This window comes from Leuciscus leuciscus, assembly GCF_965113295.1.
Source record: "Leuciscus leuciscus genome assembly, chromosome: 12".
Lineage (NCBI taxonomy): Eukaryota > Metazoa > Chordata > Actinopteri > Cypriniformes > Leuciscidae > Leuciscus > Leuciscus leuciscus.
The window spans coordinates 17,342,574-17,356,653 of record NC_138736.1 but is presented as its reverse complement, the minus strand read 5'-3'; the positions used below and the strand labels follow the sequence as shown (position 1 = coordinate 17,356,653).

Below are 14,080 nucleotides of genomic sequence, written 5' to 3'. Positions count from 1 at the left end.
GATTGTTTCAGGTCACATCATGGTTCCCTCAATAAACTCCACATTTGCTCACAAAGTAAAGAAATCGCTTTTAAAACAAGGATTCAGAAAGTACCAATATCAATCTTTTTTTCTGAGACAGACAGATGACACTGTACTGAGAATTAGATCAGATATCTGAGATCTGTAAATCTCTTATCTGTGCTGGCAGAGATGAGGCCTGAAACACAAAACCTCAGGCTGAGAAGGTTATCACATCACTATAAAAGCTTTTTACACTCTTCAGACACTGACAGATGATGGTAACCGGGAACAACTGATAGATAAAAAGAGTGCAATGAGATATTTTACAAGATATTTTAAAATCAGGGTTTGCACTTTCAGAAATTCTAATTAAATTCATTATTATTTTTTTTAATTAAAATAAGGCATTAAAGATTAAATTACATTCCTTTTTTGAATTTATGTTTTGCCTGACTTTATTGTGACACCTCACAGTAGGACTGAGGGTTTTATGATTGAGTCATCTATGTATGTGTTTCATGGCTAAACACGCAGCCAAAGAACTGCATACAAGAGATTCAATGTGTCAACCTTCAACTACCTTTGCAATGATCTTTTGGCATTTACTGTATACATATTTTCTTCAGAGCATTAGTGATATGATAAATCAGTGTATCAAGTACACACTAAGCTTTATTTTGAATGTGAATGTGTACTGCAGGTCATAGGAAGCTATGCGGTATATGAATGTTTGGGTCAATGCCAGTCATTTTGTTTTATATGGTCATTTTATATTGACAGTGTATAATATATGCAGAATTTCTGTCTTTGAAAAACTGGAAATATTGCAAATATAGGGTGAACATAGTTTTAATCCATAGCAACGAGGAAATGGTTTTCCTTGATAAATACCAAGCACATTTCTTTATTCATTTTTATCTAAATTTTCTAAGGAATGCATCTTTTTTTTATCATGCAGGATAAAGATTTTTTATTTGCTTCATCTTGTGAAATAGAGATTCAAAAAATGTCATTAAATTATTAGCTGCCATGTAGTTTTACATAATGTCAGCAGATGGCAGCAGAGAGTCTGATGGGGAAATGGAGGAACAGGTGGTCACTGGCTTGAGCTCTGGATTAACAACATGCAAACAGAAAGAAAAAAACATCATCCCAGGAAGAAACACTGAAACTCAAAAACACTCAGAGGAAGAGACTATTTACTGTGGATGTTTTCATCACATCAGCCTTTTTTGTGTGTGTGTGGTACGCACTTTTGAACAACATTTCCAACAAAAAAAAACACGATTTTATATTGATATAATTCATCATTAACAATATATGATGTGATAACATTTATTAAACAGTTATTTGATAAATAAAATCTATTTTTAAATTAGAAAATATTTATATATTTAATATTTATTTTATTTAATATTTTAATTTTGTGTGATGCCCAACTGTTAAACTTTATATTTTGTTATTGTCTTACAACTATGACTTATTCTATCTTACCTCTGAGCAATGAGATCCTCGAGTCTCTTGGAACTCCTGGAAAATATATTAGCCTATTTAACAACAACTGAGCTTACAACAGAAATGACAACAGATACAAGTCAACATACATTATGTCACAGTTTTAAAGACCCCCTGTGGTGAAAATCAAGCTTTTAATGTTGTTTATATGTCTAGATGTCGGTTTCGCAGTTAGCCAATGCGACATCTAGTGTATATATCTATACCCGCCCGCGCTCTCAGATCATTTGGACTGTGTTCAAGAAAAACGATATAAATACTGTTCGTTTTCTCACACAAACCGCTCGTTTCGTGTCTTGGGCCATCACTGTGTACTTACGATGGGGAATTGTTTAATTTTGACGATGGGGAATTGTTTTAATTTGGACTCTGTGCTTGCTCTTTGAGACAGTGACCATCGACCTGCATTATATGACTGACAGACAAGAACGGTTTGACCTAAAAATATCAAAATTGAAACTACTGCGGAAAAAAAGACACCTACATCTTGGATGCCCTTGAGGTAAGCTAAAACATACCAAAATTTAATTTCAAAGTGAACTATCCCTTTAAGACAAACCATGTGCAAATTCATAAGTCAACACCATTGCTGAGTATTTTCTCTTTAAAACGGCAGTGAACCAAATACAGTCTCAAAAACGCGTTTGAAATCGCTGGTGTTTCTGACGTCACAAACTACTTTGTAACCAATCACGTCAATGAGTGATTGTCAACTGAGCTGGCATGAGTGAGTGGAGGCGGGGCTAATTTGCATATTCATAGAATTGCGTATACTAAATGAAGCAAGGGTTTTTGAGTTACATTCAAGCTATTTTAAGGCATGAAGAAATATTTTTTTTTTCAAGGAAAAAACACTTACATATGTCATTTTGGTGATCCAAGATGAGTTTTAAGGGATAAAACTATTGACTGTAGGGGGACTTTAAGAGAAAATAATGCTTATAATATTATTAATAAATATACGTCCACATTTATTATTGTTATTTTTTATATGAACAGTTATGATGAACATTGCACAATTTACAATGCAAATAGGTCCAATCTTTGACATATGAAAACACAGGGACTTTGTACATTGTAATGCCATCAATGCTTTTGTTGTGCGTAATACTCATTATATTTTTATTTTCTTTCTACTTTCTGTATTTTCATGTTATTTATGATAGTTATTACAAAAGTGTTATCTTCATTACTATGTGTATATGTAATGTTATGACTAAAGACCCTATCCCTGTAATGGATGATGGGTGTAATAGGTTGTGTTTGAAACACAGCAAGTGTGTTGACAATTTTTGGCTGCACTAACGATCCCCAAAATCTCTTGGCCATATTGGTGTGAGCATGTCTGACATGACATCATTCATTCAGTTGGAGGTCTCCTATGGCCTGTCAGGTTAGAGATATTTGACTAATGCTGTGGTGGTTGACAGAGCAGTAATTAGGGGTTTCGTGCCCAGCTGGTGCCCACTATCACAGCTGTTAATGGAGAAGATCTGGGGGTGGGGAGGAGATGCAGAAGGTTCTAGAGGGACGGGGTGGGACGGGGTGGGGTGGGGTGTGTGTGTCTCCTCTCTGTCGCGACCATCTCTGGGGACTTTGACTGTCTGGTTGGTGCTGTCACTTTGTTTTAGCAGATGTATTGCAAAGCACCTGTCCTTTACATTATCCATGGGAACTTGAAGGGCCAATGCTCCTGATGTGGGAAACCACATTAGAAAGTGACAGACAGAGATCCATATATCCATTGATAAAAGATCAAGTTTTGTTTCAGTCTTCTACTGAATAGGTCCCTCTTAGATTTTAACAAAAACAATAATACATATTTGTGACATTTTTCAAATGTTTTATTTTATTATTATTCTTGGCTGAATGCTTACAAAACAAATAGGCCTAAATGTGAACAAACAAAAGTGCACTTGCTCTTTTTGTGTGTGCATTTACTAGGGCGGCACCATCATGCATTATTTACTAGTAGTGATGGATGATGGGCTTGTTTTGAGGGCAGAGGGAACACACCCAACCCTCCAGTCATGATTATTGTGTGGTTAGACAAAATGCTGAGATTTACAATCCTATGAAGACATTATATGTCCATTAATAGCAGGCGAAACCTCATATATCTGATGTATCTGAACCCGAACTACACCAGATAGTTATTATCTGAGATTTGTGGCACTATAATTCATTTTTTCTCTTTTCTTAAAAATGACACACACACACACACACACACACACACACACACACACACACACACACACACACACACACACACACACACACACACACACACACACACACACACACACACACACACACACACACACACACACACACACACACACACACACACACACACAATTGGTCACAATTTATATTAAGTGTCTTTAACCACTATGTACTTACATAAAAAAAATTGTAGGTGAGCATGGTAACACTTTATTTTACGGAGTCCTTGTTACATGTTACATATACAGTAGTCAACATTTGAAGTGGATTAACCTTTCATCAAAAGTTATACATGAATTTTGAACAATACCCATTCTAGTCTTTGGACAACTTTGATGTACTTTTTTGATCCACTTCAAATGTTGACTACTGTTACTTTAGTAAATAGTATAAATTGTGCATATTTACATGCAACTAACGCTAAACCACACCCTCAGCCCAACCCTAACAAGTAACATGTAGTTAATTATGATAACTCAGTACTTAAATGTATACTTACATTGTAACACGGACACCTTGTTTTTGTTTACCACAGTTTACGTCACGTTAAGATGTTATAGCCTATTTAAGTTTGCAGGGACATGAATTCCCAAATAACAGAACCCTTCAGCTGACCACCTAAATGGGAAACTGGGCAAGGCATTAATATTGCCAAATGCGCCAAGAGACAATACTTCAGACTTTGAACTGAAAATGTCTGTTATTGTAATAACAGCTGGCACCAACTTCTCAGGTTCTGTCAAGAAGTAGTTTTTTTTATAGTTTTTTTATATATAAGTACAATGTAAAAACATGTAGCCTATGCACACAATAACTGCATTGTATCAAATGATCAAATTGTATCAAATTTAACTGAAATGTTAGTAGGCTACATAGAAGTTAAAGACACATAAAGCGAGATCAAATATTTACATTTTCAGTGGAAGAACAAGTTGATTTCACTATCACAAAACAGCAGAACCTATTATGTAACGTTAAGTGTCTGAGATTAAAATCATCCAGTTGAGTCAAACACTAAACACTTTTTTTCACCTGAAATTTGCAACGCATTTGATATGGGAGATAAACAATAATAAGCTAAAAGCTGATCAAATATTGTTCCTTTTTTAGTCAGTCATGCCTAATTTGGAAACAAAGTAGCAGCTGAAATTAAACAGTTACTAAACGAATCCAGTTGATCCCGTTTCTAAGTCTCCTTGGTTACGATGCTGCTGCAGCCTTAGCGCCAGGGACCGAAGCTCAGTGATCTCACATCTGATTGGCTCATGTCTACCTCTGCTCCCCTCCCATTGGTCGCTTTTACAAATACGCTTGGCTCATTGCATAGATAGCCCCCCCTTTTTACTAGAATCTATACAGCGTTTTAAAAAAAGGTTGGATAATTTTGTACATGGTTTTGCTTGTGTGATATCTGTGGAAAAGCGGTTTCAGGATATTTTGTAGTGGATTACTTCTACCCGTTGATGAATTAAGGGAAAGGTAAGAGGGGAATCTTGCTGCTGGATTATGTATTGTGTGATGCTCGCGAGGACGGGAATATGTTGACATTTTTTTTTTTTCACATTCGGCGCCATTTTCAGACATTCCATTCACGCGCACCTGCTCACGCACTATGATTATCAATATCAAAGCATTTTGATCGACAGCTGTCAAAAAACTACAGACGTTTTAAAGTTATAGTCGATTGATGAGCGCTCTGATTTATTGTTTTGTTTCGGTGCACTGTTGGCGGGCTGTCCGTATACTCACATATGTTGGATAGTTTAAGACACTCATGGCAAATGTTTTCAATTTTATCATGCGCTTTGATTTAGTATACAACAATGTACGTCAGGAAAAGGGTTCATTTCTGTGTAGTTTATGTCCGTTCGGTCGTGTCGTGTCGTGGGAAATTGTCCCGTGAGGCTGTATCAGGATAAAGCGTATGTGTACTTCATGCAGGTGTAACGTAACGTTATTTACTGTAAACAATATTATATTGCTATGTCAGTGTTTATTACTAAAGATGGTTGTGCATAACGCGGTTAGATAATTTGAAAATCTATCCTCAAATTAAAAGGCGCTCAAGTTACCTTTCTTTCTTTCTTTCTTTCTTTCTTTCTTTCTTTCTTTCTTTCTTTCTTTCTTTCTTTCTTTCTTTCTTTCTTTCTAAACTTGTTTTATTGATTGAGTCAATATTATTTAATATGACAGAATTAACCTGGCTGCATTACATAAAAAAAAAAAAAAAAAAAAAATCAGATTAGATCAGATTTTGCAGTTTCACTTTATACATTGCATTATCAGTCTGTGTACTGTAAAGCTGATATTATGATATTTAGAGGCCCTGACACTGGATCTGTCATAAAGACTAACAGTCTTGAAGTCAACAAATCATATGCTGTGACTTCTGGATACTTTGCATTGCATTGCATTCAAACCCAGAGGCCTTGCTATTTTAATAGCTACCTTCACTTTATTGTTTCTGAGGCTTTAGCCTCAGCTTGTGCCCATTCAGAAATGTTATGCAATCAAACCCCATTTATAAATTGGATGTGCTGTAAGCCTTCCTATGTATTTGTATAAAGAAGAAAAAAAAAATGACAGAGATGTGTAATAAAAAGCACCTTGTGCAAAAAGCAACAATGTTCTCTCTGATGTGATTTTCTGAACGCGCATGTTCTTTGCATGGTCTTTGTTATTGTTCTGCCATGCAGCAAAGGCACTCAGGAATATCTGTTTATAAGTGAATGGGAAGTAGGCACAGTTATGGTTCCTTTTAAGGTCTTTCCTGACGTGTTTTCTTGATGGCCCAACAACTTCTGCATTTAATGCAATTCAGCCCAGATGGTAGTTCAACACATCACCAGGGTTCATCAGAGTGTGTGTGTTTTGCGCTGCTGGTGATGCTGAATTAGACATTCTTAGCAGAATTACATTATAAGTTCTTCTGTGTGTTCATTAGCCCATGCACACCTGTAGTGTTAATAGTTGAAGTGTTATTGTTCAGGGCCCTGGGTTTCTCATTGATCTGCGTTTCTCAAAATTCTATGTAGGCTAGATGCAACCAATGCTCTCTACGATTGGAAGCTCACAATGCTTTTGTGAAACGCAGCCCTATAAGTTGCAAACATTTTATTCCCCTAAATCAAGTTTCTTTTGATTCATTTTCTTCTTCTGTTATGTTCTTCTTTTTCCTGTCTTTCTGCTCTCCGTTGTGTCTTTCTGCTTCTGTATGTCTGTTTTATTCTCGCTGCCTCGAGTGACCGCCCCCATCCGTTTTGTGTCCATGGAGATCAGGTGCACTGTGGCGGCCTGTGCGACCATGTGGTCATTGATTGGTTTGATTGTTCTGAGTACATCCTCCTGAGCCCCAGTGTGTGTGCAAGTTTACGCCTCCTTTAAAGCCACTTACCCTTCGGTGGTCCCAAGAGGAACCTCTCAATCTTGTTAGTTTGGTCACATTTGGTCTGTCTATCAGCAGTTTGCTGAAAATTGGCTGCTTAATTTGGTTTATCAAATCTTTGTCTTACTGGAAGCTTGTGTGTATTTAAATATTGGGTCTTTAAAGGTAAATTGTGACCCTGGACCACAAAACCAGTCACATGGGTCAATTTTTTTTAATTGAGATATATGTATACTTCATCTGAAAGCTGAATAAATAAGCTTTCTATTGATGTATGGTTTGTTAGGATAGGACAATATTTGGCCGAGATACAATTATTTGAAAATCTGGAATCAGAAGATGATTCACAAAAATAAATGTTTTATTACGGTAGGAAATGTACAAAATATCTTCATGGAACATGATCTTTACTTAATATCCTAATGATTTTTGGCATAAAAGAAAAATCGATAATTTTGACCCATACAATGTATTGTTGGCTATTGCCACCATTAATGGCACCAAATGGAATTACGAAAACAATTTTAGTCAAAAACACACAAAGTTCGCAAACATGTTATGTCAGTGAACGTAAACAGCAGGGAAATAAATCTCATGTTTATATTAGATCTGTGTATTAAAGTGAAAGCAGCGTAATATACAGTACCTACTGCTGTTAATATGAACCAAACAACAAAAGAAAAACTGAAAATCACTCACTTCCCTGATTAAATAACTAGCTTTAATAAGAATACATTTCTTACTTGAATGCTGCTGTTAAATGCTCTGGTGAGGAGATGAACATGGCGGACTGTGTACAGCTCACTCAGGGGAGGAGCTAAGCTAATAGGGCAGATTGTCACAAGTCTTGGGCGGGGCTTACACTCACGTAAGAGTAGGGGGAAATCTGGAACCGCTCGTTCGGAGAGACTGTTTATGATTCATGGGGATTATAAAAAAGGACTGGGTAGATTATTATTATTATTATAGGCTGGTTGTTTATACACACTGTGGGGACACATCTGTGTTCAAACTCCTTATAAAAGTGAATTTTGCATAATAGGTCCCCTGTAAGAAAATGTGAGTGGTGCTTCAATACCTATACAAAACTCAAAATGCTAGGTTGTTTGTTGTGAGGGTGTTGCTACAGTAGGTTGTTGTTAAAATGTCCTGCATGGTTGCTGGTTACATAGGTTATGGACATAGGTTGCTGGTTATAATTACATGCGTAATTATAATCAGGCTGCAGCGGGTTTTGTGTAGTAATGTAGAGCTACAGTCTTCATGTCAAAGTATTCACCTTATTCCTAGCGTAATAACAGGCCATTGTAACTTCATTGTATCAAGGCTTTCAGTCTCACCCACTTCCATTTATTTGAGCTGTCTGTTATGCTGCTTAATATTGCAAACTTTTAGTTGTTATTATATTATTTTAATTTATTAACGTAATCATAAACAAACTGGTTTGTAGTGCGAATTATTTGATAATTTACAGCATTTTGTTATTATTCCTATTATCTGCCTATGGCGGCAAATGAATCGGAAGTGTCCACACAATCACAGAAAATAGCTTACTAATAGATAAGACGTAATTAAATATTTTAAGGATTCCATATGGCAAAAAAAATATTTTAAAACATATTTTCATATATGTTTCAAAATGTATACAAATGGCCAAAAATATAGCCTACTACTAAAATAGATTTTCTATTTCTTTTTTTAATATATTTATTAAACATATTTAAATATTGATAAAATATAAATATATTTTTATTGCCCAAAATGCGTTTACCTAAAATGTATTTTATGGTTGGAAATACATTTGAATTGAAATATTGGATTATTTTAAATATATCCTCCTCATGCAGCACTGTTTACTACATATATTATTAGCATATTTTGTGGCCTGAAAAAATGACTGTAAGGGAATAAATACAGCCCTTTAAAGTATTTAAAGCTCTTTCTTTCAGATTAATCACAATCAAAGTTAATTTAATGCCAAGCTACAGTCACATTATGTAGGTTTGTAAGTTTGCCTTTATTTTATTCGTAATAAAGCATTTATATGACATTTTAAAAAGACCAATTATTTAGTTTGTTCGACTGAATCTTAAAGTGTATGTAAATGTATTCAGGAAGTCAGCCTGCTAATAGCTTACTTACAGTCTCCGCATATTTAAACGTAAAAAAAAATACATAAATAAAAAAAACACACTTAAGCTTTAATTGGGCAAAAGATGATATACCATCTCCATGTTTCTAATTTCTATAGTAATGTAAATCGGGTTTGCTCTGGCTAGAGTTTTCTGGGTCATTCACAGCTGGCTTCTGTCCTTGAGCCCAGGGTGAGCAAAAACCGGGTATCTAAAGATGGAGAACAACACGACAGTCAGAGCAACAACAACTGACAGTGAGATCCAGATGCTTGCTCTCTCTACATTAGCACATCGAGAGAGAGAGAGAGAGAGAGAGAGAGAGAGAGAGAGAGAGAGAGAGAGAGAGAGAGGAGAGAGAGAGAGAGAGAGAGAGAGAGAGCTTCTCTCTAATCCCGCACAGGACCCCGATTAATTTTAAAGCTGCTTTCCAGTCTTAAGCTCACTTTCTGCATCCAGTTACAAAAGCGCACATCACTTAGGCTTTCTACTACACTGTTTACTCTGTCTTTCAATTGTTTACTGTCACCGTAGCCCCAAAGTACCTCTGTTAGTGTGGCATCAGTGGTAGGTATGAATGAAGAAGAAGCGATTATGAGACGATGCCTCCAGAGGAAGACATTTTTGTTGCGTATCTGATCAAGAGCCAAAATTGTTTGCATGTGCATTTTAAAAGAATAGTTAATCTAAAAATGAAAATTATGCTTAGTTCACCCTCATGCCAACCTCAAAGAAAGACATTTCTAAACTTGTATTACTTTTTCTTCGTTGGTAAACAAAATCAGATGTTCTGGAGAATGTTCACATTGCTTTTTTCCACATAATGAAAGTGGATGGGGGCTGGAGCTGTCAAGCACCAAAAAAAGCTAAACTTTTTCACAATAGTCCAAATAATCTGAAGTCATACAATAGCTTTGTATGCATCATCACACATATCATACAGTAGATACCGTTACTGTGATATAAAACTACTCATGTCTGTATTTTTTTATTTTGGTCAAAACTCACCTCTGAACTGAAAGTGTCAGTTTTGTGCCACTGCAGGTGTGAATGTATTTGTGTGTGTGTATAAATGTAATGTCACACAGAGCTGTGCCTCTTGTGAGATTCGCACTTCCCATTTTTATGCCCACTCAGCAGCTCCTGACCCTGCCAGCCAATCAAAAAGCAGCATTCCAGTGCTGAAGCTGTTATTGCTGGGGATTTAACCTGAGATTTCCAGCACTCATCATATTCTTCTCACTCCCTTAAGGCCCATTCACACCAAGGACGATAATTATAATGAGGGTAAAAAAAAAAAAAATAATTCAATGAAATTAATGTACTAGCCTATATTTTAGTTTGATAATGTTTTTCATTTCATATTTTGTATTTTTAAGGGATTTTATGGTACTAAATTATATTTATGCTGTATTTATAATCCATTTGTGACCCTGGATCACAAAACCAGTCACATGTTGCACGTGTATATTTGTGGCAATATATAACAATACATTGTATGGGTCAAAATTATACATTTTTCTTTTATGCCAAAAATCATTAAGATATTAAGCAAAGATAATGTTCCATGAAGATATTTAGTAAATTTCCTACCATAAATATATAAAACGTGTATTTTTGTGAGTGAATGCAGCACAATCGCCAACATAAATGGACAACTTTAAAGGAGATTTTCTCAATATTTTGCTTTTTTTTGCACCCTCAGATTCCAGATTTTCAAATATCTCGGCCAAATACTGTCCTATCCTAACAAACCATAGGCTACATCAATGGAAATCTTATTTATTCAGCTTCCGGGTGATGTATGCATCTCAATTTCATAAAATTGACCCATGCGACTGGTTTTGTGGTCCAGGGTCACATTTATTACATTTTTGAGCCTATATACCTGAAAAACGAATTCCAACTTAAACTGTCGTAAATCTTGAATGATTTAGAGCACAGACTTAAGTTTGATTTCTTTTAAAAGACGACACTTGACACGTGGCACTTTTTAAATAAGTGAAAAATAACCTCAAATATGTGAAAAAACCCTTTGTTCTGCTATTTTAACCTGTAATAAATACAGTATGTCATAAACACATGTTTAAGTTCAGCTTAAAAGCTGTGTCATAGCATAAATTTACGGAACACACACACAGTTATCTAATGACAGTTAAGTGTTGCACAAAGTGCTGTGGTTTTATTAGACATTCCCCCGATTGCATTTTACAACTATTTGAGCAAATGCAGACAAAGTGACAAATCATTCATGAACTCTAGGCTATACTCTAATACTCACAGCCTCTTCATGTGATTTTGCTTTTCTGCATTGGTCGTCGAGCAATTTCTTCTTAGCAGAGATTAAAATGTTATGGCACAATAAATTACTCTTTTTATCACTACCGCCACAGGAAAAACTGGACATTGCACCCAGTTTCAAAAAATAGTTTGGTGCGATACGATTCCAAATTTGGGGGGCCAGATGGGGGGCCAAGCTTGTTGACATGGGGGCAACATAGCCTACTTATTATTGACACACAGCATTGTCAGCTGGCTTGAGAATGGTCTCAAACTGTATAGCCTACATTATACAGTATATATACATATATATTATATTATAATACATTTCTATGAAAATGTTCAAATGTTTGTTTTTGAAAGACAGATCTGTGTCTGCTGGAATGTCTCCTCCACTTAAATCTCCAAATTAGCTTAATGTTTGTAAGTAAAAGTGAGTATAGTCTAGAAGTTTAATGTTGTTCTGTTTTAATTAATTACAGTGATGCTACACTATTGAATATCCACACATACTGTAGTTGGTGATTATTGAAACTTGTTATTACTTTGTCAATCATCAGCATTTGGTCTGAGCATTGATAGGCCGATATATACAGACTGATATATATCCTATATATATAGGCCTATATATATGTATAGACTAATTATTCTGCCAATATTTGGCAGTTTTGAGATTATTAACTTTGATCGAAAACTGTTTCTGTGCTTACTTGATTACTCTGTAATTGTGATAGTTATTGAATATATATATATCAAATATCATCAAAAGGTTGAAGTATATTTTATTTTAGCTATAGAGCCCAACCCTTTCCTCTTCCAGAAAAGAGCAGCCCTAGCGTGACGATAAATGTGTAAAGATAAAGTCATGATATGTCAAATGAAATCTGATATTTGGTGTTTGTGAGAGTGATGATGATGAGGATTGCTTTGAGTCAATAAGTGTGTGTATTCCTCTAGAGGTTGTCGGTCAGGTCAGAGGCGAAGGGTCTCACATATGTCCACTTTTCACAGTCTCTGAGAGGCTGAAAACACCCCACACACCATCTGTCGCCGCTGCACCATCTGATTTGTGTGTGTGTGTGTGTGTGTGTGAAAGATAAGGATGATGGCCGTAGATGTGTTGTGGATGTTAGTGTTTCCTTCTGCATTTTGGTGTAGAAACGTTTTTTTCAGTTAGAAATTGCTAGTAAATTTAAGAAATAATTACAAAGAAACAGCAAATAGCACATTGAATTAAACATTACATTTTCATGTAGAAAAACTAAAATATAGTTTTATTTTAAAACATACTCTAATAATCTTTATTGAACAACTTTAATAACTTTTTTTTTTTTTTTTTTTTACAGTGTGGGATCTGAGTGCAGTGATCTGTATTAAACTGCAAGTGTTGCAGTGAGATATAATTGAATGAGTGTGTGTGTTTCTGCACTTGATGCATAAGAGGATGATGGTGTGTGTGTGTGTGTGTGTGTGTGTGTGTGTGTGTGTGTGTGTGTACCTGTGTGTTTAGGTGAAGTGTAAAGGGATGATGTTGTGCGTGGGCACTGGGCAGGCCTGTGTTGATTTTAAGGATGATGTTGTGATGTGTGTGGATAATTTAGAGAGCTGTAATTAGATAAAGTTGTGTGTGTCCATTAGCAATAATGGGATAGTAGTTTGTTATGGTTCACATGGTGCTCACGTGTATTTTTAAGAGTTAAAAGTGATGTTATTTGGCTAAGAGAGCTGTGTGGTGTATTGAGGGATGGCAGATGCAGCAGGAAGATGGATAAGTGTGTGTGTGTGTGTGTGTGTGTGTGTGTGTGTGTGTGTGTGTGTGTGTGTGTGTGTGTGACATTATGGGGAAAAAATTCCCTAATTTTTTGGTCCCCATGAGGAAAACAGCTTATAAGTCATACAGAATGATACTTTTTGAAAATGGAAAAGTCTCCCGTGAGGGGGAAGTCTTCTGGTTAGGGGATATAATATACAATTTTTACAGTATAAATAAACATCTTTATGGAAAGTCCCCATAAAACGTGAAAACCCAACATGTGTGTATACATGATGTGTGTGTGAGAGAGAGAGAGGGGGAGGGGGAGAGCATGTTAAAGAATGGATTAGTGTCAGTGCAGTGGTGTTAGTATGGCAAGCCGTTTTAACATTTAATCATTTAAACCGACTAGTCTCTATTTTCATGCTACTAGTACTTATTTTTTAGATACTAGTATCTATTCCATTAAGTACTAGTACTTATTCATTAGCTACTAGTGCTTATTCTTTAGGTACTAGTGCCTATTCTTTAGATACTAGTGCTTATTCTTTAGGTACTAGTACTTATTCAATAGATACTAGTACTTATTCATTAGATACTAGTACCTATTAAATAGATACTAGTACTTATTCATTAGATACTAGTACTTATTCATTAGATACTAGTTCTTATTTATTAGATACTAGTACTTATTCATTAGTTACTAGTACTTATTATTAGATACTAGTACTTATTCATTAGATACTAGTACCTATTAAATAGATACTAGTACTTATTCATTAGATA

General features: G+C 35.5%; 1 protein-coding gene across 8 annotated transcripts in view; it reads left to right on the top strand.

Annotated features, from left to right (window-relative positions):
* Positions 1-5,021: 5,021 nt before the first annotated feature.
* epb41a (erythrocyte membrane protein band 4.1a) overlaps positions 5,022-14,080 on the top strand; it is a 74,247-nt gene continuing 65,188 nt past the window's right edge. For 2 of the 8 annotated variants that reach the window (XM_082186707.1, XM_082186706.1), the window contains exon 1: positions 5,026-5,223. The gene's annotated coding sequence lies outside the window, so the exon portion shown is untranslated. Of the gene's footprint in view, positions 5,224-14,080 lie in introns of all 8 variants that reach the window. The other 6 variants (XM_082186709.1, XM_082186711.1, XM_082186708.1 and 3 more) reach the window with 5 other exon arrangements.